This window comes from Acomys minous, assembly GCF_964271855.1.
Source record: "Acomys minous genome assembly, chromosome: 12".
NCBI classification, from domain to species: domain Eukaryota; kingdom Metazoa; phylum Chordata; class Mammalia; order Rodentia; family Muridae; genus Acomys; species Acomys minous.
This window is the reverse complement of record NC_140493.1, coordinates 102,874,619-102,900,011: the sequence shown is the minus strand read 5'-3', so window position 1 is coordinate 102,900,011 and position 25,393 is coordinate 102,874,619. Positions and strand designations below refer to the sequence as shown.

Genomic DNA, 25,393 nt, shown 5'->3' with positions numbered 1-25,393 from the left:
GATCTTTATTTATGAAACTGAATCCTTTTTTTTTTTTTAAACAGCTGATTGGTATTCCTCACTGCCAACCACACACAAAATTTCATATGAATCACGAGAATAGTAGGATAAGAATTTATCAGCTGAGTCCCCTCTATAATGCCTTTTCCAAATGCCTCTCAGTGTCTGATTTGATGGTTTTCATAGGCCAGGATCTCAGTGGTACCCACATGTTCTGTTCTTGCTTTCTGATGATTCTACACAATTAAAGAGGAAGCCCTTCCTTAGACGCAGATAAAAATGGGCCTTCTGATAGCCTTCACAGACTCTCCTGTATTCAGGGTTCCCCAGATTGCTGCAAAACATCCAATAGCCAGCTTTTCAGCTGAGAAAGATGGGACTCTTGTAATCATAGCTTACCTTCTAACACAGTCTTCACTTCTTCCAGAAAAAGAATACACAAAGTCTTTCATTATTTCCAGTATCCATAGTAATCATTTAATCCTTTATTGTTATCATATGGAATAAATGTTATAGTCCCAACTCATTAAAGAAATGGGTACCAAGGAGACCTGATGGTTAGATGGTTTATTTATTCACAGGCTTTGGCTAGGGCCACGTAGTACTGACAACAGAATTCAAGGCTTTGGCCACGCCAAGCAAATGTTCTACCACTGAGCTACGACTCGAGGCTTATTCTCATATGTTTTAACAACTGACTCTCTTACGGAAAACCAAAAGGCCTGATTTATAAAGTTTCCAATTACTGCGGTGTAAAGGTTTGAGTCATGGCCAGTCACAAATCATTTTTCAATTTCTGTGTTGTATATATTCCAATCACGGCTGATTTTTAAGTTTAAAATGCGAGAGCTCAGGATCGGGCAAGAGCTGGTATGAGATCTGAACCATTGGGTCTTGTGAGCTGAGGCTTTAGTTTGCGTTGATGAGCTCTTGGGGGTGCCTGTTAAAGGAAAATGAAAGCTGGACACAGGAGCACACTCCTGGAATCCCCAGCCACTGGAGTCCTAATGAGAGGTAAGAGGGGTATCCACAAAGACATGTTATGGGGCTGCAGAGTGTCATGTGGCATTCAGATGTAATGAAAAGGGATTTCATGGGGGAGGGGGAGAGATAGGGGAAGGGAAAAGAAATAACTTTTAACAAGAATTGGATGTACTTGTAAGAAACTTGTATTATAATGAGTGATAACACACACACACACATCATGATGGCTTTTAATGTCTTAACGTATTTTCATAAAGGTCAATTAATGCTCAAGCTCTTTTCATGACTTATGGAAAATCCATACACATTGAACTTAAACATCTCCTTATGTTTTTATGCCCAGTCTTTGCCACTCTGGAGTATTAGGCTCCTTGACTCTAAAAGTTGTGGATGCTTTTTTCTCCACATTCTCTTCAGCATGTGGTGTCACTTGAGGTTTTTGATGGATCCATTCTGATGGATGTAAGATGGAATCTCAGAGTCATTTTTTATTTGCATTTCTCTGATGACTAACGACGTTGAATATTTAAGTGTTTCTCAGCCATTTGATATTCCTCTGTTGCAAAGTCTTTGTTGAGTTCTGAGCCCCATTTCTCAATTGAGTTACTTGGTTTGGTGGTGTTTAATTTCTTGAGTTCTTTATATAGTTTGGATATTAGACCTTTGTCAGATGCAGAGTTGGTGAAGATCTTTTCCCAGTCTGTAGGCTGTTGCTTTGTTCTGTTAACAGTGCCTCCTGCCTTACAGAAGCTTCTCAGCCTCATGAGGCTCCATTTATTAATTGTTGACCTTAAGGCCTGGGCTGTTCTGTCCTTCATTGCTGGTGGGAATGCAAACACTTCGGAAATCTATCTGGTGCTATCTCAGAAAACTGGGAATAGGGCTTCCTCAAGACCCAGCTATTCCACTCCTTGGAATATTCCCAGAAGAAGCTCCAGCACACAACAAGGACATATGCTCCACCATGTTCATAGTGGCCTTATTCATAATAGCCAGAACATGGAAACAGCCTAGGTGTCCCTCAGTAGAAAAATGGATAAAGAAATTGTGGTACATTTACACTATGGAATACTATTCAGCTATTAAAAACAAGGAATTTCCAAAATTTGTGGACAAATGGGTTCAACTAGAAATGATCATAATGAGTGAGTTAACCCAGAAGCAGAAAAAGTCAAGTGGTATATACTCACTTATATCTGGACACTAGCACAAAGGGCATGTCCCATGAAAGTCTTCACTTATCAGGAAAGTGGGATGGAGGGGAGGACATCCTGTGGGACTTTAGGTGAGAGAAGCATGGGAGAATGGGGAAATAGAAGGATCCAGAGGGTCCTAGAAACCTACAAGAAGAACATTATGATGGGCAGATCTGAGCCTAGGGGTCCTGCTCAAACTATGACACCAGCCAAGGAATATACATGCAATAAACATCGAAGCCCGACCCAGATCTAGCCAATGGACAGGACATTCTCCACAGATGAGTGGAGAGTGGGGATTGACTTTCACACATACTCTGGTCCCCCATATTTGACCACGTCCCCTGGATGGGGAGGCCTGGTGGCACTCAGGGGAAGGATAGCAAGCTACCAAGAAGAGACTTGATACCCTATGAGGATATACAGGGGGAGGAAGCCCCCCTCAGTCACAGTCATAGGGGATGAGAGTAGGGGCAAAGCAGGAGGGAGGGTGGAATGGGAGGATACAAGGCATGGGATAACTATTGGGATGTAAAATGAATGAATGAAAAAAAACATATTAACTAAAAAATAAATAAATAAAAGTTGTGGATGCCTTTGTTTTTGCTTTCCAGTGTATCCACTCTCCAGTAGCTACTTGTTGAGTCACACTTTCCCAAGGGTGCAATTCACACCCTTCCTCTATTCATACTGACAGGGAGGGAGACAAACGGTGTGAGCCCTGAATATGAATCAGCAGGATGCCTGTTGGGTTTCATCTCTAGCTCAGTTAGTGGGAGAGATATCACAGAGAGCTGATGTGATGAGCAGCCACTGGTTAAATCTCTTCAAACTGCTAGGAGTTTCTCACAGAGAATGCAAAGCTTTGATCCAGAAACTAGGACAATCTGAATAGCACGATGGTAAAAATGTGTGTGTGTGTGTGTGTGTGTGTGTGTGTGTGTGTGTGTGTGTGTAGGGGGTGAGGCATGCACATACTCCTGCGATTGTGTGCATTTTTGTATACTGAAGCCAGAGGTCAACATCAGGTACCTTCCTTAATTGCTTTCCACCTCATTTTCTGAGATAGTTGATCTGGTTGGTTGTCCAGGGAGCTTCAGGAATTCAACTATCTCTTCATTTGCTCCAAGCAGGACTGAGATTACAGAACCAATCACTTGGCTTCTTATGTGGATCCCAGGGATCCCTTCTCAGGTGCGTATACTTTCACATCAGGCAAATTCCTGATTGCTTCATCTTTCCAGCCCTGATGGGTAAAATATGGAAGCTACATAGAAGATTCTGGGCCTAGGGGAGTGATTAAGCTGTTTACAGAAGAGATGGAGACATGAGTAAGGAGAATAGTATGTAACTCTGGAAAATAAAGAAGGGGGGATAAATTCTGGAGATGCTTGGGAGTCAGCTATGGCGTCCACATCAATCAGAATAGGGAAAGGAGGCAGAAGAAAAAGGCAGTGGAAGAGCAGAGAGAGTAGAGGATGTGATGAGGGTCCAGATGACTCCAAGGAACTCGGTTGGGAAATGTCTACAAAACAGGCATTTCAAGGCATAAGCTGGTATCTTGAAGTGCAGTGGGGTTTAAAAGAGAACAATCAACAACATTTAATGAATTAGACTTTTCATGTCTTCAGTAGGCTATAACTCTTGGTGCTTCTGAACTCTCATATTTCAAATGTAGGTTTGTCTAAGGTCTGAAAGGAAGAGAACGCCATCTGACTCACAAGCTGAGCAGCATGAAATGTATACATGATACTATTTTCTTATATGAAGGCTACTGAATAGGGGCCAGAAAAGCATGCATTTAAATAGAATGGAAAATATTTGAAGAAGACGAGGTTGGAGCGCTGAAAAGTTTGTTCTACGGCCCTCCTTAGGTGGTCTGCATTTAGTCAGATTCCAGGTGCTCGCTTCGCCACCACCATCTCTCCTTCCACTTCTGTGGAAGCCCACCAGACTAAATAAACACTGTTAGACTTGTGAATTTTAATAGGTCATTCATTTCTTTTTCAGTTTACGGACTGACCATAAAACAGCCTTTGTGACCAGAACAATGATATTACCACAAGCCATCTGTTCCTAAAGTGCTTGCAAGAGACCTCGAGGCACAAAAGCCTCCGATAGCAAAAAGAGGCGTACACTCAAAGGCACGGTGACTGATGCTGCCCCTTGTGGGGAACCTGTCATTGAGTAAAAAAATGCAGTAACAATTCCTCCTATACCCAGGTGAGCTCATGTCTCTTTAGGGATTGGATACCTAATTGTATCTGGGGAATCACAGTGGTAGAAAATGCAGGAATGTGCAGGAATGTTCCCTCTGTTTACTTCAGAACTCAAATGTGCATGCACCATGTCTGCAAAATGGGTATTTTGTGGTGTAGGATGATGTGTTAAGTTTCTGTAGGGTTCAAAAGAGAATATGTAGTTTGTTTGTTTGTTTGTTTGTTTGTTTGTTTTAATTTCAGGACATGCTTGACTTTGGTTGTCTCTGCTTGTCTATTCTTCTGGAATCGAGGATTCCAAATGTAGGTTTGTCTCCGTTCCCAAACATGAAGCTCATTCCTAAACATCGTGACCAGGATTATCACCTGTGATCTGCTCCAGCAATAGAAGCCACAGGGAAGGCGCAAGTCAAGCGAACCCCCAACAGGACAACATCACACTGTGCTGGTTCCAAGACTAATTCCCAGGAGAGTTGAGGGTCTTCCTGGCCTACGTTGTGAGCACAGCATATTTACTGTACATATTACTCAATGCTTAGGCTTTCTCGTAGCAGCCTTGGCTGATAATTATAAAACCTGACACATTAACCAGTTAATGGAAATTTTCAGGTTTTAGCAGGTATGAATGCTGAGTGAGCCATTTCAAAAATATGGCATTTGGAAGTGGAAGTGTAGGTTCTGATGTAATGACAATAATATGAACCAAAAGAGCTATTATTTATTTGATAAGTGATGTATGTTAGAAGTTAGGACACTGACTTACAGAAATTATGTGTTATTTCTTAAGACACCTCATATACTAAGTACCAAGGCCATTATAGCAATTTTTACATGAGCAACATAAGGTTCCAACATGTTAATACACCATTTCAATGTCATACAATGAACAAATCTTATTGGCTGAAATTGAATTGGAGTCATCCAGTAGATTCCATATACATAATTCTCGGATAATAATAATAATAATAATAATAATAATAATAATAATAATAATAAATAATAATAATAATAATAATAATAATAATAATAATAATAAAAACAACAGACTTTCTTAAAGAAATAGAACAAGACTCTTTTAGAGTTTAGGTAAGGGGTATCTAAGGGAACCACCACCCCCAAAATAAAATAGATGATTGTCCTTGTGCCTTTCATATAGGAGGTAAGGCATACCGCTAAAGACACCACACACTTCAAACACAGGACTTGGGAGAATAAATCAATAAACATACCTAGCTGTATCATCTACGAGTCACAACATGGACCATTATGGTGAGATTCTAAAAAGTGCAATAGCGGCATGTGCATCCTGGAGGTAGCCAAATGCCATCTAATTAGACTTTAGACTCACTCAATAGGAAGGAGTTCATAGCCTGGAACCATAAACTTCATCCATAAACTTGCAAGGGCATGAAACCTAGATAATACTGTATTATTCCCAAACCAGGGTAATCTCTAATTGCATGCTAAATATATTTTATTGTGCTCACATATAAATGTAGTCCTCTTCACCCACCACACCCACCAGCAGAGAAACTTCTCTTTTCAGCAATGGAGATCATTACAGAAAATCACAACTGATCCCAAGTTGGCTGGGCGTAAACTTGCTCTAAAAACCAGGAGCTCCAGTGGCGCAATTGGTTAGCACGAGGTACTTATATGTCATAAAAAACCATTGATTGGGTAGCTCTTGGGGAGCTCATACCCTGAAACCGAAAGACAATTGCAAACTCCTTCAAGTCCTGCAATAAGGCTCTCCACAGCAGGTTGGCTAATCTGTCTGAGAAACCACCAGCGATTGACTGGGCTTACAACAAGGCCAATGCGGCCAAGGAGAGTTTGGTGGATGATTTTGAAAAGAAGAAAAATGCCCTGAAGATCCCTGTGCCTGAGAATAAATACACAGCCCTGGTGAACAAGAAGGCAAAGGAGGATATTAAGAACTGTGCTGAGTTCCAGTCTGGATCCTAGGTCAGGATCCAGGAATATGAGAAGCAGCTGGAGAAAATGAAGAACATAATTCCCTTTGACCAGATGGCCGTTAATGACTTGAGTGTAGCCTTCCCAGTAACCAAGCTAAACAATTAAGAACTACCCATACTGGCCCCACCAGCCCATTGAGAACCTGTGAAGGAGGCCAGGAGGAAGCACCACCTCCATTGAAATAGAACATTTACATAGAAAAAAATGTACTTTTACAACACAACCTCATACCTAAAACTCTGAGAACATGAAAGAAAAAGGGCCCAATGATTCTAAGAGCCAGAGGGCAAGGACATTTGCTTCTAGATAGTCTCCTACTAAGAAAAAAAATAAAAAAGATATAGCTGGGCGTGTTGGCACACACCTGTAATCCCAGCACTCAGAGAAGCAAACCAACCTCTGTGAGTTCGAGGCCAGCCTGGTCTACAAAGTGAGTCTAGGACAGGCAAGGCTACACAGAGAAACCCTGTCTCAAAAAAATTAAATAAATAAAAATAAAAAAAAAGAAAGAAAGAAAGAAAACCAAACCAAAGACATAAAGTAGAGGAACTGGTGGGTCTGAGTAGAGTTGGGGAAAGGACTAGAGGGTGAAAATGATCAAGATAGGCTGGATGAAATTCTCAAAGAGTAGAAATGGTTCATTAAAATAGAAATAGAGCCAAGTCATTGTTTGCAGGTGACTCTCTTGTTATTCCTGAGTAGTTCCCCAAAGAAGTATGTATGTATGTATGTATGTATGTATATATATATATATATATATATATATATATATATATATATATATATATTTTTTTTTTTTTTTTTTTTTTTTTTTTTTTTTTGCTGAGATATCTAGAAAGTCAACTGAGTCTAGGAACACCAAATAATCGCAGGTCTCAGCCAGCCCACGGGAGTCTTCTTCCATAGGCGAACCAATCCCAACCATTCATCTGTCTATCAAAACTAGCTATGCCACCTTTGACATCCAGTTGGCACTAAATTCCTTCTTACTTGGTCAGAGCTAATCTTGCACTTACATATTTCTGTGCAGAAAGCGTAATAGACACGGAAAATAGACAAAGATACTGCAAATCAAAACTTGCATGGGTTGTTTGTTCACAGCTCGCTGTCCCCAAGAATCAGGTAAAGATGCACAGTCGCACAGTTGTGCAGAGGCTTGGAGAAGCTTTATAGTGGGGTGGGGGTGGGGTTGGGGGTGGGGTCAGGATTCTTCAAGTGTGCTCTGATCAATAGCTGCTGACAGGGGAAGCTGGATCTGGGCTAGCCAGAAGTAAGAGCCTCTCTCTGGGCTTGGTTTAGGAGCATCATCTTTCTGTCTCTGGTGTCTTCTGGGTGAAAAAGAGAAGACAAGCATAAAGGGATCTTGGCTCTTTGTTATGGATGGTCAGAGTTGCATTGCCAAGTGTGGCCTGGCCATTGTCCATTTGTATACTCAACCTCTCAAGGTAATGAATGGCACAACACAGTACGAAATGAATGGAGCACTGAGTGTACAGAAATACACTCCTGAAAATGCTTCTCTCCACACCAGTATTAATGTGCCATCCATGAGTAACAGGAGATAATTAATTATTCAGAAATTTCCATGATGATTTGAGTCAGACATATAATTAATTACTCATTTGTTTTCTAGGTAATTTATTTTCTTAGAAATATAAATATTTTGGAGTGTGAGCCTAGCCTTAATGGTTGAGCCATCTCTGAATAAATAAATAAACTAAAAAAGAAATATAAACACACAATATGTATACATATATATGTATATTTGTCAAAATACTGAAGCTTGATTGATTTAATTGTAATTACACCTTTTGGAATTTTTCTCCCTTTCCATCCTTCCCCCATTCTGTGGGTTGTAGGGTGTGTGTGTGTGTGTGTGTGTGTGTGTGTGTGTGTGTGTGTGTGTGTGTGTGTTATGCATGTATATGCATGAGTGAATGTCAGAGGTTATGCAATGTGTTTTGTGTTTACCTCCTTATTTTCCTTCAGACAGGATCTTCCACGGAGCCCTAATATCGCCTTTTGGATAGAAAGGAAGGATAGTCAGCATCTCCCTGAGTTGAATGCCTATCTGTGTCCATGCAGTTCAGGGGCTGCAGATTTGTGCTCACAGATTCGGTTATTTCCACAGGTTCAAGGAGTCTGATCTACGGTTCTCAGTTCTTTCACAGCGAGCACAGTACCCACTGAGCCATCTCTCCTGTCCAACTTTCTGATCTTAAGAAATCTAGGATAACAGTGCTCAATGCCTCTGGAATTCTGAGGACAAAGTCTATGGCCTATCCACAAACCATCTATAGTTTTACTGACTGACCAGCTCAAGTTCTTCCATTTTCTGTAATCTCTTCTGATTTACAGACAAATCTACATGGATGCTATTCCCTACAGAAATCATTGTTGGTATTCTACCCTCTGCTAACTCCCTTACTCTAGACTTTTGCTTCCAGGAAAGTCAGGACCCAGGTGCATCCTTGCCGACGGACTTGCCTGAGTCAGGTACTCCGTGTGGCACTCCCGGAAGCTCACGCTGATGCTCTCCAAAGCCTTAAGCAAAGGGAAATTTACTGTTACTGTTGTTGATTCTCTTCATGCTGAAGATGGGAAGTATAGAGGAAAGCTTCATATTACCAGCTGTGTGGGAAGTGATGGAAGAAAACCCGACTCACGGGATTAACATCCAAATCACTATTTTCTCTTTGTTTATAGTATAGCTATTTATGATAAATCTCCATGTTCCCCATATGATTGGTCCTTTGTTCCTATTCTTTTCCATATTTTTTGTTTGTTTTCTCGAGATAAGGTTTCTCTGTGTAGCCTTGGCTATCCTAGGCTTGCTTTGTAGACCAGGCTGGCCTCAAACTCACAGTGATCTGCCCACCTTTGCTTCCTGAGTGCTGGGATTAAAGGTGTGCACCACCATGCCCGGCTTCATTTCCATTTTTTATTAGGACTTTTCCTCTGTCCATGTCTTTCCATTTTGATTATCACTAGAATAAAGAAGGCTTATTGACATGTAATCACTTTCAGGTACTTATGAGGATTACAGAAGACCTACTGAAAAAAAAAAAAGGTGTTTCCATCTTACCTGACTATGAAGTTAGGCTTTACTTGTGACTATGACCTTATTTGACATTTGTTTCCTTTTCATTTATCTTGTGCTTATGGGTGTTTTGTCCATCCATAAGGTGGAGCTCTGTGAATTTTAGGTCAGCACGCTATGCACTGCACGTTCCAGGCCAGCCAGAGCTATGTAGTACAGTACTGTCTCAAAATGATAAAAATAAAATAAGGCATATCGGAAAAGTTGCAGAGGAGCAAAATAGGAGATGGCTAAAAGATTCCCTTGCACACATGTATGTATGTGCACTGCATGCATAATGTGCCCTCAGAGGGGCCAAAAGAGGGGGTAGGATGCCCAGGAACTAGAGTTGCAGACTCTGTGCCACCATGTGGGTGCTGGGATCTGAGCCTGGGTCCTCTCAAGAGTTGTAACTGAACCCACTATGGCCTCTGTCCATGCTCTCAAGCCTCAGGCTAAGATGGGTTCATTTGACTGGGATGCGGCCTCTCATGACTGATGTGATCCGGCCTCTCATGACTGATGTTCAACATGAAGACAATCCAGTCACTGACTCCAATTCATGGATAAGCACCAGTTCTAGTTTCAATTCTGTGATAAATTAACCTGACTTAAAATAAAATGAAATAAAGCATAGGGGAGGAAGGGTTTATTTGGTTTACAGTTCCACATGTTCCAGTAGGTTGTCCACAGCCACACACATGTGGGTATCAATAATTGAACTTGGGTTTTCAAAAAAAAAAGAAACAACAACAACATGTGAGGCCATTTATGGAGTAAGTTTTTCATCCCAATACTAGACAGGAAGAGACTAGTGGATTTCTGTACATTTTGGGTCAGTGTGATAAACATAGCACATTCTAGGCCCACCAGAGCTACATAGTGTCATAGGTCCTGAGAGAGAGAGAGAGAGAGAGAGAGAGAGAGAGAGAGAGAGGGGCAGACAGACAGACAGACAGACACAGAGACACAGAGACACACAGACACACAGAGAGAGAAGGGTTTAAAAAGACAGTAGATGTGGAATGTTCCAGAGAGTCAAAGGGGGTCAAAACAGTGGGTGGCTATAAGATTTCCTTGCCTTTGTATGAAATCCTAAGAATGAAGACAGATTAAATTTTTTTAAATGTTAAGTGAACATACCCAATGCACAGTATAGTTGGTTACTAGCACTGTAAGACAGAACTCAAGCCAGCAAAAAAGAAATACCTGGGAAAATAAAGTCTAAGTGGTTTGTTGACCTGAATTACTCAAGTATTTGTGTGCAACTTCATCCATCCAACAAGCAACAAGGATGTTCTATTTTCCTAGTCACCAAAGGCCTGTGAGAGAATAAACAGAGATGGACTTTCTCCTTATCTTAGAGCTTTCAGGTCTGTAGAATTTTCTTTAAAGGGGGAAAAAAACCACCTCAGAACAATTTCCCCATTCAGTCATGAAATCGCTGCCATCAGCTTTCTCCAGGTACCCTTTGCTCAGAAGCAGAGAAAACAGGTTCTGCCCAGATCGCCTGCCCCGTTTCACCAGCACAGATACTTTGACAGGAAGATAATAGGTGATTAAATTCTAAGTGAAGTCTAAAGGCTAAATGCTCGGGCAAATGATGGAGCCACATTCTTTGGGTACAGTGAACCAGACAGCCGAGGCCAGACAGAAGTAGATTCTACCAGTTTCCCTCTCGGGCCTTTTCCATTAAAGCAGCAGGGCTGGATTTAGCAATAGACACAGGAGAACAGGGGCCAGTGTTTCTAGAGTGACCATGTCAGAACTGTCATAGTCTCCTTTGCCTTGAGTGTAGTTTAAGTGTGGAGTCAAAACATTCCGAGCTCTGTGTTCTCTATAAACATTGGAGAAGGAAGCTTTCTTTCGTCTCTTTACCTACACATAGATTTGATAAACAGAGATTAGAAAGAATTGTTACTTGCAGTTAGAAGTCTAGTTTATGTCTAAATATTTCCCCTCATTCTAAGCAAGTTAAACTTACTTAACAGTTTATGCCCTCAGGTTGTAGACTGCCAAAGTCACTGAAGCCCTGTCGTTTTATGCTCCAGTAATTTGGACACTGTCTTCTCCAGTCAGAAATATCACTTTGGTGTTCTACTGAAATAAATAACAAAATGATCCAGGAGGAGGGACTTAGAGAGTTGTTTCTCGTCCAACACAAGGAACCAGAATGAAAAAAAAAAAACCCAACTACTCAAATTTCTGGTCATCGAAAACTGCTAAGTTATACACAACTCAATTCTAAAACAAAATCTTAGGCAGCCAGTTGATATAGCTTACCCCCTCCAGCTCATGTTATGGAATGTCTCCCATTAAAAGGGACATATAGATGACATAACATGGTTTTTAACGAATAGCACAAAATCTGATGCTCAGTTGGCATTTAACAACCATTTTATGCCTTTGTAGATCCAGGAAGATGAGTCAGAAAGAAGGAAAGTAAAAGGAAGGAAAGTAAAAGGAAGGAAGGAAGGAAAGAACAAAGGATGATGAATCAGAAGCATGAATTGGCTTGCTTTATTTGTGTGTGTGTGTATGTGTGTGTGTACGCGCGAGCACGTGCGTGCACATGTGCGCGCACGCATCTGCTTCTGAATTCCCATCTAGCAATGTTACTTATTTTACTGAATTGCTCTATTATGCCCCCTCAAAATCCCAACAAAATTAATACTACTGCTGCTTGACATGTGAGGGTTGGAGACAAGTACAGTAACTGCTTGAAGAATGAAAAAAGATAAAAATGCCCACATGTTTGGGGGAAGCAAAATTAAAATACCTTTTATGAGAGTAATTTTTGAGATTATTACGGGGACTTTTAGTTTATTAAGTCATATTTTGGTTTATAAATTGCAGGTGATTCAAATTGTGAACCTAAAATCAGCCTATTGAGCAAAAAAGTATTGGATACAAGTGCTAGGATCACGTAAACAGTACATGAGATAAAGGTGATGAAAAAAAAGGCAACTCTCGATCATGTGCTCCTCCCCCCAAAGTAATTGTGTTGAAAAAAATAAAAGGGAAAGGAAGGGAAAGCACAGACCAATGAGTTTTATTGCCTCCTTTTCCATACCAGCCACCGACCACTATGAATACAGCCCGAGTGCCCATAGGTAGCCCAATTAATTAGTTCCAAGTTAAGAAATACTGGTGCATCCAAGAAAGGTGACCAGATAACCATCTTGCTCTCCTCCCCTATAGAGGCCAATTTTAAGTGATTCATTAGAATAAATCCTTGCAAGGAACTTGAGTGCCCTGGGAATGTTTTCATTTCTAGCATGCTGGCTCTGTATTTGGCATCCTAACCACATCCCCATCCTCCTGAGAGCTCTGTGGCACGGTTGCCATCAATCCAATTACCAAAGACGGCCCAGGCTCTGCAGAGCACGTTGTCCCACACCTGTTTTCCAAACCAGTGTGTGCCACAGGCCTGTTGGGGGTTGTTAGACACATGTACTGACCTCTGTCCCCCAAGTTGTGAATGGCCAGGCCAGGGCTTAAGAACCTGCATTTCTTATAAGTTCCCACAGGAGGCTAATACTCCCTCACACTGAGAACTGCTAAATTCGGCTTTGCTGTTCATGAGCAAGGAGCATAGATCACACTCCTGTCTGCCTGACTCTAAACAGCATTCTGAGACCACACGAAAATGCACCTGTTTGCCTGTAAGATAAGACTGATAAGAATTTTTGAGTTGCATTGGTAGTCTTTTGTAAAATGAGGGCTTTTAGTTTAGTAAGTCATATTTTACTTTCTAAACTGCAGGTGAGTTCAAATTCAAACTATGAGACTGAAATCAGCCTACAGAACAGAAAGTACTAGATACAGAAGTTAGAATCACATAAATAGTACATGAGGTGAAGGTGACGAAGAAGAGGGGCACCTCTTGCTCCTGCCTCTCCCCACACTCAAATGTCTGTGTTGAAAAAAGAAAAGAAGGAAGGAAGGAAGGAAGGAAGGAAGGAAGGAAGGAAGTAAGTTAGTTAACAAGGGAAAAGGCACGATGGTGCTCAGATGGCAAATAAAATACTAGTGGATACTGTAATTTGGGCTCCTGGGTCTGTGATATGCCATCACATCACTTAATGAATTTGATCATTGTTATTTCCGGCACTATAGTGAGAATTCTAATATTAAGAGTTGTTTTGCTATGAAATGTGTCAAGTTCCCAGTTGCTAGCGGAGACAAGGCTTACTAGAGCACAGGCCTACCTTAGGATCTAGACACAGATAATGGTTTCTGGGCATGAGAGACACTGAAGAAGAAGTCGCATAGCTACTGCTAAGTTGTTTATGCTCCTGTAAGCAATCCCTCACTCATGTTCCTGTAAGGGGCCATAGTGAAATTAAATAACTGAATTGGATTCCTCACATGAAGAGACATGAACACAGGAAGGAGACAAGTAGAGGCTCAGAAGAGGTGAGAGGAGACTATGATAAACAGATTATATACATGTATGAAAATGTCATAGTGTTATTTTTTTTTTAATGTGCCAATCAGTGTGAAAGAATTGCCAAAGCCCCAACATGCCACCGCAAATGCTGTTTGTTATTTTCGGCAGGAATCAAAACAGCAAAGAACTAAAGATAGACCAAAAAAAAAAAAAAAAAAAAAAAAGAATAAAACTGCGCCAGTAAAGAGACTGATCTTTAGTTTAAAAGCTGAGATGACGTTAAAGGAAATGACAAAGAAGTTTATTTGAACCTCAGACAGAGGTTGTGTCATCTTAAAATGCCTGAACTAATGGTTTTCAGGGAGGACAACACGGTGTCTCTTCCAATAATACTTGTTTTCAGTTGAAAAGTATAAACATCCTCGGTTTTTCCCCCTGAGTTGGTCCCCTGAGAGTAACTGCTTTAGCCAACGGTTCAGGTTCCTCCGCGCCGCTTGCTTTCCTAGGTGCTATAGTTTCCTGCCAATCTGAAAATATTTCACCAAAACTGCCTTTTATTTTGTAGGCTTTTGTCTGAATTTCATCGAAAAAAATCAACATGACTTCATGGATAATACAGGATCCTTGCACTCAGCAGCATACAAAATGTTAGCAGGTGACTGCATACCCCTGTCAATCTCCATTAACTAATTGTCACATAAAGAGAAAAGGTAACATTTGCCTTTCCTTTCTCATGAAAATCTTATGGCGAAGACCCAGCAATCAGTAGCTATAAAGTAATATTCGTGTGCCGTTCACACTGAGTTGGATTTTAGGGAGGAATTTTTCATCCTAAACTAAGCAACTTAGCAAATACTCCTGAATCTTTATATGCTTTTATGCTCTTCAGCTCTTGTGTTTTTAAATATTTTATGCTTTTATTCTCACTTCTTTATCCTCAAACGGTGTTACAGTTCAATATTTGATATTCAGTGCATCAGATTGGCACTCATCGTTAAGAACACAAGGAACAGTGTTCTTCATCAATGAAATATTACTTCCTTTTGATTGGATAGTATATTTGCTCAATGAGTCAAAATTCTCATTGATTTGTGTTACCGAAGCTTTGTTTGGGGTTATTAGCTTTTGATCTTAGGGACAAGCCCTGTTCTGGCACATCAGATGCTGGACCTATTCAATAAAATACAAATGTCTGCTCTATTTCTGATCTGCTTGTTTTGTTTTTATTTAAATGCCCCGATGTGGTAGGAGCTTTTTAAGCTTGGTATGTGCTCTGCTTTGGAAATGAACTGTTGCTGACTGGCTAATGTTTGACCAACCATTTCCCAGATGGTGGCATTAATTTGGGAGGTTGTAGAGCCCCAGCTGGTAGAAGCAGGCCAGTGGGTATGGGTCTTTGACTGTGACAGCTTAGTCTGGTACCAGTTCCTGACATGTGCTGTTTTCCCATCCACATTTCTGTGATCAGCCTCCACTACAGGACCCACTGCCACACAATGAATGGCTCTTCCAGAAATTTATTGGCACCCTGAAGTCATGGGCCAAACTAACGATTTCTTCTTCTTCTTCTTCTTCTTCTTCTTCTTCTTCTTCTTCTTCTTCTTCTTCTTCTTCTTCTTCTTCTTCTTCTTCTTCTTCTCCTTCTCCTCCTCCTCCTTCTTCTCCTTCTTCTTCTCCTCCTCCTCTGTTCTGCAATGTGTTTTGTCACAGGGTCACAGAGGAACCAATGTGAATGAAAACTAGAACTCTGAAACCTCTAGCAGGAATGAAGTAAAGCATCCTACTGTGTTTCATCAACTCAGAGCCCAAGCATCTCCCAAGATAACACTTAAAGTTATGTACAAGTGCTTTTAACATCCCCCAACAAATCATACAGATACAAACTCATAGAAAATGAGCTTCTAGAGAGTGTGTAGCCTAGTGACTAAACATACATACTACAGAGAAAGAGTGTCTGGTTCAATCTCAGCTATATCACTTAGTGTATTATATGTGTGACATTTGGAAGACCTGCTGTCCTCCCTGTGTATTCCTCATATACAATAAAGTCTGTCTTTTGGACTGAAGAATCCGTATTTCAAAGCACTTATAGTAGTGCATAGAATCTTTCATGAGTTAAATATATAATAAATGCTAATGTCAAATTATGACTTCCGCTATGAGCCGATGGGTGTTCCTTTGTTGTTTGTAGGTGATGGTTTTGTACCATCTCCACACAGTCTATTATTGTTAATAAAAGGTTCAGAAATATGGCCTTTTCATGAGTCAGTGGAAGAACAATTGGGATACAGAAATAAAATTTTGAGTAAGTTACTTCACTTAGTTGGACACTATCTTTATAATATCAGGAAATACAGAATGTTGAAATACACAAAATCTTCTTTACTAGATAACATTGTCATGGAAGAAACTGGGGTAAAGGTTAAATAAAAAGGTTGGTCAGGCTCAATTGAATAAAGTAAGACAGAAAAATGAAAGACCATCTGTAGATTGCATAACAGCAACCCGTTTGCATCATGTGGATTTGACACTGTATTTTGTGAGTACATTTCCTACCTCCTGTCCTTGTGTTTCAATTATTAAAGAATTTTGATAATGTTTTCCTTTTTTTGATAATGTTTTCAATATACCTTTATTGCTTTCATTGCTTAAAGTAGATATAAAGTATATAAACATGGTGGAAAAGTAAATGGTGGCTTTATAGAGTGGGCACACTTATGTAAAACAAATTATCGTGGTTAATGAAGTTGCTCGCTTGCTATCCATTCAATACCATGATTCCACCACCTGATATGACAAGAGAGAGACAAGGCAATCTTACTGAATCCAAGCTCATTAAATTATCTATGATGGATTCACTCCCCAGTATTTCACCTTTGAAAATGGAAATAATTTAGGAGCAGATAGCCAAGGTGGCTCTCCGAAAACTTCCTAGAAATGTAACAGCTTCAAGCCTTGTTAGTTTGCATTGATCTCACGTATAGTCAAGAGCAGGATGAAACTGTTACCATCCAGTCAACTACGTGGTGGCAGAAACTCTGCATTGTTTGTTGTTGGTGTTGTTGTTTATTCTGAATTTGGGTGTATGCAAACTTTGGTACTAGAGGCTTACAACTCCTTTTCCTGTACACTTCATAGTTAGGTTCCCAGTTAGCCCAGGCTATAGGAAATGTACTTCCTCTCAAATGCAGGGCAGAAGAGAACCAATACCTTCATTCTTCCTGCATCAAGCAGTCTCCACACCATATGGCTGTGGCAAGTACGCAGCTTGCAACAGCTTCCCGGAAGCACACTCTTGGAGCGTGTCATCGGATCCTGCCAGCCCTCCTCAACTGCTGTGGCTTCAGCCCCTCCTGCTGAGCATCTTCATTATCAAGTTGGAGTCTTTAAAGCCACAAGGGAACAATGGAGACTTAATGGTGCCTTGATGGCATTGGCAGATCACCACTGATCTTCATCCCTTGCCTTCTTCCCCTTCGCATCCATTGGTCCTTCCACTTGCTTTCACGCAGGCTGAGGTCCTAGTGTCTACATGTCTACCCACGTGTAGAAAGCCAACATGATTCTGTAACTATTAGTACATCACACTCTTTCCACTCTGCTCTGTCCTCACACCAAGGACCTGCACTCCAACCATGGACGGTTCACATTTCCCAAACCGGGCAGCCTCTGCACAGTCAGGCAGATGACTCTTCTCTCGACTTGCAGCACAAAAAAATGACAGCTTCTATAAGGCTTCCTAACATCCCAGGCATTGTCCTTCTTTCTGAACATGTCTCCATTCACAAACGTCTGACTTCACCAAAGGCTAGGAAACTGAAAGTGTAATCTTAACCCCCACCGCCCCCACCCCATTACCCAACTGTGAGTCACTGTAGTGGCATTTGCTCAACTCAGGAAAACAGCAATTTGCCTACAGAGTAGCGAAATGGTTACCCAAACACTGCTACTTTGATGTATAAATAACCAGGTCCACAAAAATATCACTCTCTGTATAGCAGTTATCAAGGTAGCACTCCATACATTAAACAGGCATTGGTTTTATATATCCTCAGACATGCGAGACACTGTGATAGAAGAATGCTGTGCTGCTCCCAGCCTGCTAGCTGTGCTTCTTCTGTGTTCCTGCTCCTTTGCGCAAGCTGACCTAGTGGATGTCAGCCAAATTGTATGCGCACTTCAAGAAGCAGCGCCCACTGTTTACACTTACAAACAACAAGCACAAGCTGACACATCTGTGCAGGAAAAGCTGCAAACACTCTTGTCTGCAGCACCTCAAATCATGGGATATTGTCCCAAGACTCACTGGTGTTCATTTTCAGAAGCATAAGGCACACGGCACATTGATTCTGTCTGACTTTTGTTGGGTCTGTGTCCTGCCCGTGCCATTTACTATGCTCCCATTTGTTGCACTGTATAGTTCTTAATCATGTAAAACCACAGAACAAATCATGCAATCTTATCTTTCCCTCAATATCATTACTAATAAAATTTCAGCCATGAGGAAATGAAATAATCTGCTATTCCCGGAAAGCCTAAATTTAAAAATGAGTGACTTATAAGTCTTAGGTCATTTGTGCCAATTACCCACCACTTTCTCCTTGCACCCTCCTGAAAGCAGGATCAGTTCTGACCCAAACAAATGTTGGGCTAATAATCTGTAATATTCTTGTACTGTCTCAAACTACGATTGTGAATCCTTTCTTCATCTCTTCTTCTTCTCTCCTCCTCCTCCTTTTCCCCTTCTCCTCATCTTTCTATACACACTATCTCATATGTTTTCTAGGGAACCCCATTTAGTAAGTTATGACTGAGATAAGAGGGGCAGTGACTAGCTGCAAGGGAATTGTCAGAGTGATCCTCTGAGGATGGACAATCTGAGTTCAGAGAAGAATCTCTTGGTATTTCAAAGTGCTCTGAGTGTCAAAGACATACTCTGGACAACATAGTAAGCCACGAACCCTTGTTTTCCTGCCGGAAGTGCAGTTAGATGTGTTACCACAGTGCTTGAACACGGTCTGCCCTGAACTATTGACAAATTAGCCTTTTCTTGCCCCATTCTAATGTTAGAAAAACGGGACTCACTGAGAACTGATTTAATGGGAATATGGTTATAAATTGAAATAGGACTTAGTGAAAATTGAAAATTTGGAATTAAGGTCATACTTCTACCCGATGCTAAGGTTAAAGTTATCTCGCTGTGAACTTCTGGGAAATCTAATTTGAGGGCATTTCTCCCTGCCGAGGATTGTCTTTTCTTACACTAGCCTCTGTACCTATGGATAGTTTCAGACTTATTTTTATGACTCCTTATGTGGAACGAAGGTACTTGGAGAAGCTGCATTTACTAATGAACGCTTCGACTGAGTGCTAGGTATGTTTCATATAGAATTCTTGATTTTGGAATCGTGGAACCCTGGAACAAGTAAAGGAAAAAAGTGATCTCATCTTTTCCCTTCACTTAAAAGCAGTTACATGGAATGCAGCCATCTTCCCATTCATTGAGAAGAGCTAAACGGATGCAGAGCACGGATGAGGAACACAGGATCTGAAGGATGATGGCGAGAGGAGTCTACAGAAAATGGCCAGCTCTGAAGGCACAGTGGGACTCTCCTCGGTGGGGGGAGATTCTGTGCAATGCATTTCAAAGCGTAAACCATCTTCTCCCAAAAGCTGGACTTGGCATTAAGAACTCCAGCCCCAAACACCTACTAGTTGATTTTTTAACTTTGAAAGAAATCCCAAAAGGATCTCTTGAAAGAAAGCGTTAGTATGGTTTCCAACAGAGATGATTTGGAGGCGCCAAAGCTGACAGATGTGCTGGTTGGTCAGGCATCACCCCATGACAACACAGCGTGCCTTCCAGCGGGAGGGCAATGGAAGACCATCTCCAATTCTTTAGCGGCCCTGGAATCTATGTTCACTTGGCATTACCTTGTGTGACCAGCATCCGAGACCAGCCAGAGAGCTCGTGGCTCCTGTGCTGATTAGTTGGGTGTCCATACTAGTCTCTTTGTGGTGACTGTGCCTTCTAACTTCAGCACGGTCTTGGCTCTAAGATGTCATTGGCTTATGGGTAAGCTAGAAGAGTTGTGTCTTCAGCTCTTGTAGTGCCTATGCTAATTCTGCATGTTCTTCCTTCCGCACTTTGCTCACCCACATCATTTGCCCACGAGCACTTCACTACCTTTCCACCCACCATCTTGAAAACTTACGCTGGCACATCTGGTTCATGGAACCTCAGCTTTACCCTCTTCCAACTTGGCTTTTGCCCTATTCACTTCTTTCCTGTTTCTTGACCATAATGTTGATCCTGCTGCCTCCGAAATTTTTCCACAGACCAGGAATGTTCTTCTAGAAGGAATCTATATTGATGACTTCTTACCACCTTGGGTCTTCACTCAGATAACACTGTTCTTATTGAATGTACATTCTTAGTGGAATTTACAAATTCCGATGTGTATTTAAGAAGCCTTGAAAGTGTTATTCCCACCTCCCATCATTCATGGGTCTATTTAATAACTTCCCCTTCAGTGTGACCTGTATTAAGTGATTTGCTTTAATGTATTTTAATTTGTTTATTTTTGTCTGAATGGTTTTTTTCCCCTGCATGGTTGTATGTATACAGCAAGTGTGTACTTGGTTCCCATTCACAGGTAAGAAGAGGATGTCAGATCCCTTGGCACAGTAACAGATGCTTGTGAGCAACATTATGGGGTCTACGAATTGAACCCAGGTCTTCTGCTGAAGCAACAGGTGCTATTAACCACCAAGACATCTCTCCAGTGCCCTGTGACACATTTTTAATGAATAGAATATGGTCAAAATTAGGGGTTGTCACTTTCATGATTACCTGGAAAAAGGGCTCCGGCTCTTATGCTAACTTTTCACTTGATTGCTACAATTGAACCCCGTATCTGTGTTGTGAGGCAGTTTACAAGGAAGCCTACTTTGTAAGAAACTGAAGGCATATTCTAGTATAAGAGTAGAGAGGAGAGGCAGTCTACCCTCCCTTTGCACATGAAGAAGCCTACTAGTTTCCAGAGGATGAATTGTGAAATAAAGATTATCTCAAGTGACATGCTCCTGTAGATATCTTGAGTGCAGCACATGAGGAACATTGAACATGCCCCAGAAGACCTGCAGAAGCTAACCCGCTGACCCACAAATATGACAAGGTGGAAAATATTTGCTCTTTCTTTATCGGTGCACTTTGAAACCATTTGCTATGCATCACTAGAGGAGGAAGACATTATTCTCAGTCCTCTGTCCTTTCCATATGATCCCCCGCTTAGGCTGTTTTCTCCCATGCTTCTTATCACCATTCAATATACTAATAATTTAACATACACTTTACTCACAGACACACTCTCACAAGCTCTACTAAAATGGGAGATTAAGCAAGGCAGAGATCTTCTGTCATTTTCTATTTATTAACATATTGTTATATTTAATCTATGTCTATCAGAGAATAGGTAAATAATAAGTATTTTTTGGATTTATGGAATTATTATTCTATGATAAATATTTCGTTTGTCCTAATCATGCATTGCTCAAGACAATGGCTTAATTTTAATAGATGATATCCTATTGAATCCTCAGATTTTGAGCCTGTTGAGTTTTCTCAGAAAACCAAGAAGCAAATAAATTGATGGAAGGAAAATTGTACTGTTAAGTGCAGTACCAACCAAATCAGGCAAATGACTACAAACACATTGTGTCAGTGTTAAGCTTTACACTGGAAAAGAACTCAAGACTATGGTAGATGTTTAAAAATCCAAGAATTTTGGAGGTTTTTTCTTCAAAAACCTAACAGAGGTATTACTCTCCTTAAAGGATGTGGCAATAAATTGAGCAAATAAGCTCAAATTATATCCTATCCCTGTATGAAATACTCAAATAATAAATGAAAATAATTCATTTTTATTTATAAAATTGTACTAATGGCAAAAATATAATTTACTATATTATTTAAAAATGTTCATCAGTAAGATATAATAGGATATCATTAGGAATTAAAAATAAATGTGTGATAGCAATGCAAAGAAAGGAATTACGGAGTTGTCTTGAAACTTTAGGCTTTAGTCGTGAAGTGAAGTGAAAGCTTCCTAAGTGGTAGCCACTGCATCGATTTTTTGAAACTATACCTGTGGAATAAGAGTCACTGATAAGCTTGGAGAAAGGGAGAAAGAGATGGTATTTGTGGTCCAGTGAATTTACAGCCACAGAAGAACACAGCAACCAATGTCAGCTATATTGGTGGAAAACTTCCTTGTTCTCCTTGATCAACCCATGCTCTCCTGGGGTCTCTGAATCAGAAAAAGGTGGGTCCTGGGAGGGGTGAGGAAGCATATTGTATGCATGTCAAAATTCAGACAAGACTGAGTTTGCTTCTTAGAGAGGTTATATGACTGTTCCAAGACACATCCTGTGAAGAAAAAAACCAGAGCTTCGTGCATAGGATGGATCTAGCAGAACAGGTCCTTTGCATAAAATACTATGGGGGAGAGCCCTTCAGCACCCAGAATACCGTAATCACCCAAGTGTTTCATCCCCATATGAATGGGGCATATTTGTCGTCTATATGGAGAATGAAGTAACCAAAAATTTCACCGAAGTTTTAAAGCTAGGTTTGTGGCCACTTTTTATACCACTAGGAATCACCATTGGGTACTCAAGTGGAAAGTTCATGTTTGACAAAAGTTCAACAGTGTTCAAGTGGTAGGTTTTACAACCTAAACCAAGAAATTACACAGACTATTTGGCTATCAAATATTTGCTTTAGATGACCTTTTGCACCTTTCCTTATTTTTTTCAAAGCTATCATTTTGCCAAATCCTAATGATTTCTGAACTTACACTAAAGTCTTCACAACTAACACATAGATGTATTGTGCAACAAATGTTTTTCCCCTCAGTGTCCTTAAAATCTTCTCCCCATAAGTCAAATGCTAATTAAAAGAGTATGTCAATGGTGCTGGAAAGACAATAGTTCATCAGTTAAGAGCAATTTTTTTGCTCCTGCAAAGGAACCAGATTTGGTTACCAAAACCCTCAAGGTGGCTAACAGTTTTAGTTCCGGGGAATCTGACATCTCTAAAGCCAACAGGTACCGAATATACACGTGGTGTGCAGACATTTATTTTAATATATTTATATCTATATATTTTATTTATTTAGGCAAAGTTCCCATGCACACAAAACGAACTTAATTTAAAATAACATATCAAAATAGCACATGGAGTTTCCTTTCCATTCTGATTTTATGCTTTCAAATGTCAATGTTTTGTTCTGATTTGGCTTTGTTTGCTTGTTTATTTAGCTTGCCTTTTTGAAACAGGGTCTCTCTATGTAGTCCTGGATTGCCTGGAACTGGCTACATAGACCAGGCTGGCTTTGAACTCACAGAGCTCTGCCTGCCTCTACCTTCTGACTGCTAAGATTAAAAGCGTGCGCCACCACACCCGGAACTTCATATGAGACTGGAGCCTTGGATTTATCACAGCACTTCTGTTCTAAAATTAAATTTATATCAGATGCTATCCGTCAATACTTTCCAAGTTTGTTCTTTGTCTCTTTTCTCTTTCTGTGTATCTCTGTGTCTCTCTCTGTGACTCTTTGTCTCTTTTCAGTCTGTTACTGTCTATCTCTGTCTCTGTCTTGTCTTTCTCTCTGACTGTCTCTCCCCCGCCTTCCCTCCCTCAGTCTCTCCAGATTCTCCCCAGCCTCCTAACTCCTCCACTGCTCACTCCTAATTTGAATTGAACTCTGAGCCTGGTTCATTTTTAGCCCTCCTTTTTGGCTTAATTTCAGAACATCTTTACATGTGTTCTACAAATCAGCTGTAATTCAAATACCTCATGTTATTCTTTATTTTTATTTCTTTGGTTAAAATTGTACACAGGGAGTGCTTGGTTTCCATTTTCCATAGAAACCAGCAAGGGAACACGCATATATTATTTTCTTTTTAAAGCCTTGGCTCTCACTGAGTGGTGAGGGGTAATGTTAAAAAGTCATACTATAGACCCTCTCTTCTCTTCCCACTCTCCCGGACACATAACTCCACAGGGATGTAAGCCACTCAGCAAATGTCACTTAGTCTAGAGAAAAGCTCTTGTTGACCACATGAGCCTACAGACAGACATTCGATCTTATATGTCTGAACTCCTAGAAACTAGAGGATAGACAGTGTAGTTCATAATTTTCTGAATGAATTAAAAAAAATAAAGTGTCTAAGATTCTCATAGACAAAATAAATAAGTAAATAGGCTCAACATGACATTCCTAATCCGGTGATCCTTTTAATACAGTTTCTTACTTTATGGTGACCCTAACCATACAATTATTTGGTTGTTACTTCATAAATGTAATTTTGCTACTGCTATGAATCATACTATTAATATCTGATTGAAGGATACCTGATATATGACCCCCACCCAAAGGGATCAGAACCCACAGCTTGAGAACCACTGCTTTGGAGGAACGGCGGAACAATTTCCTGGTATCAAATTCATGTTAAGACAAGTCTAGAGAAATAGATGTTTTCTTTCCTCTTGCATCATTATATGTTTATAAGAAAAAAATTGAGTTTTAAAAAAGGCTTTTGGGAGAAAATAAAATACATAGCTTTGATGCATACACACCGATAAATGTATACATATACTCATTTAGGTGCCAGTAATCTGATTTTGAAAGAAATACTAAAATGCCCCAGGTGGAATCAATAAGGATAAGTGACTTTAAAATATCCACCTGTATAGTGATGGATGATCTCTGTCTGGCAAATGCCGCCGATGTGAAACTGCTTTTACTCAGAGCCTCCAAAGACTCAGGAACAAGACACACTAATATCAAATCATTTAATTGTATCTAATTCAACATGGGCATCTGTACTGATGGTATTGAAGATCCACCCCCACATACACACAGCACAGAAAGATCAACTGCAAGGCGTCAATATAGCAAAAGATTATATAATAACAAAATATGAAGTAATGCTTACCTTCATTCGCACTCTTCCATAGAGAGGTATGAGCTGGTCGCTCTCAGCTTGCAATGGTTAAGAATGTTTCTGAGTTAATAATAAAGGGAAGAAAAGCCTCAGATATCAAGAGCCCAGGTTAACCATTGACACTGGTTTGCTCTCCTGGTTCCACCCTGGAATCTACATCAGCAGCCCCTGGCATCTTATGAAGCAGGCGATAACCGGTCAGCTGAGACAGCAATGACCTCACTGGTTCTGTGCCTCTGAAGGTCGTTCAAGTATACCCTGACAAGCTTTTCTTCAGTCAGGGATACAGAGGAGGAGGAAGAGCTCTTGAGCCAGAAGTATGTTCGATCATGCCAGTAAATGACTCTGATGTTTATAAACAGGCCTATTGAGAAACCTACAGAAAACATTCCTGACTCTCTTATGACTCTGAAAAGTGCCATACAATGAAGCCCTTTTCAGAAGAACTATTTGTCTATAGCTTAGCAGGTGAGGGCTGGGACTGCATGCCAAAGAGCAGTGAGAAAGAGAGAGGAGGCCACTAGAGACACCC

General features: G+C 40.5%; 1 protein-coding gene and 1 pseudogene across 2 annotated transcripts in view; one reads left to right on the top strand and one right to left on the bottom strand.

Annotated features, from left to right (window-relative positions):
- KCNJ16 (potassium inwardly rectifying channel subfamily J member 16) overlaps nt 1-24,957 on the bottom strand; it is a 56,634-nt gene extending 31,677 nt beyond the window's left edge. Inside the window, exon 1 of the mRNA XM_084749377.1 lies at nt 24,853-24,957. The gene's annotated coding sequence lies outside the window, so the exon portion shown is untranslated. The remainder of the gene's footprint in view (nt 1-24,852) is intronic.
- LOC311579660 (ATP synthase subunit d, mitochondrial-like) lies at nt 6,068-6,838 on the top strand (annotated as a pseudogene). The gene has a single exon. The product of its transcript is annotated as an ATP synthase subunit d, mitochondrial-like (transcript).
- Nucleotides 24,958-25,393: the final 436 nt, after the last annotated feature.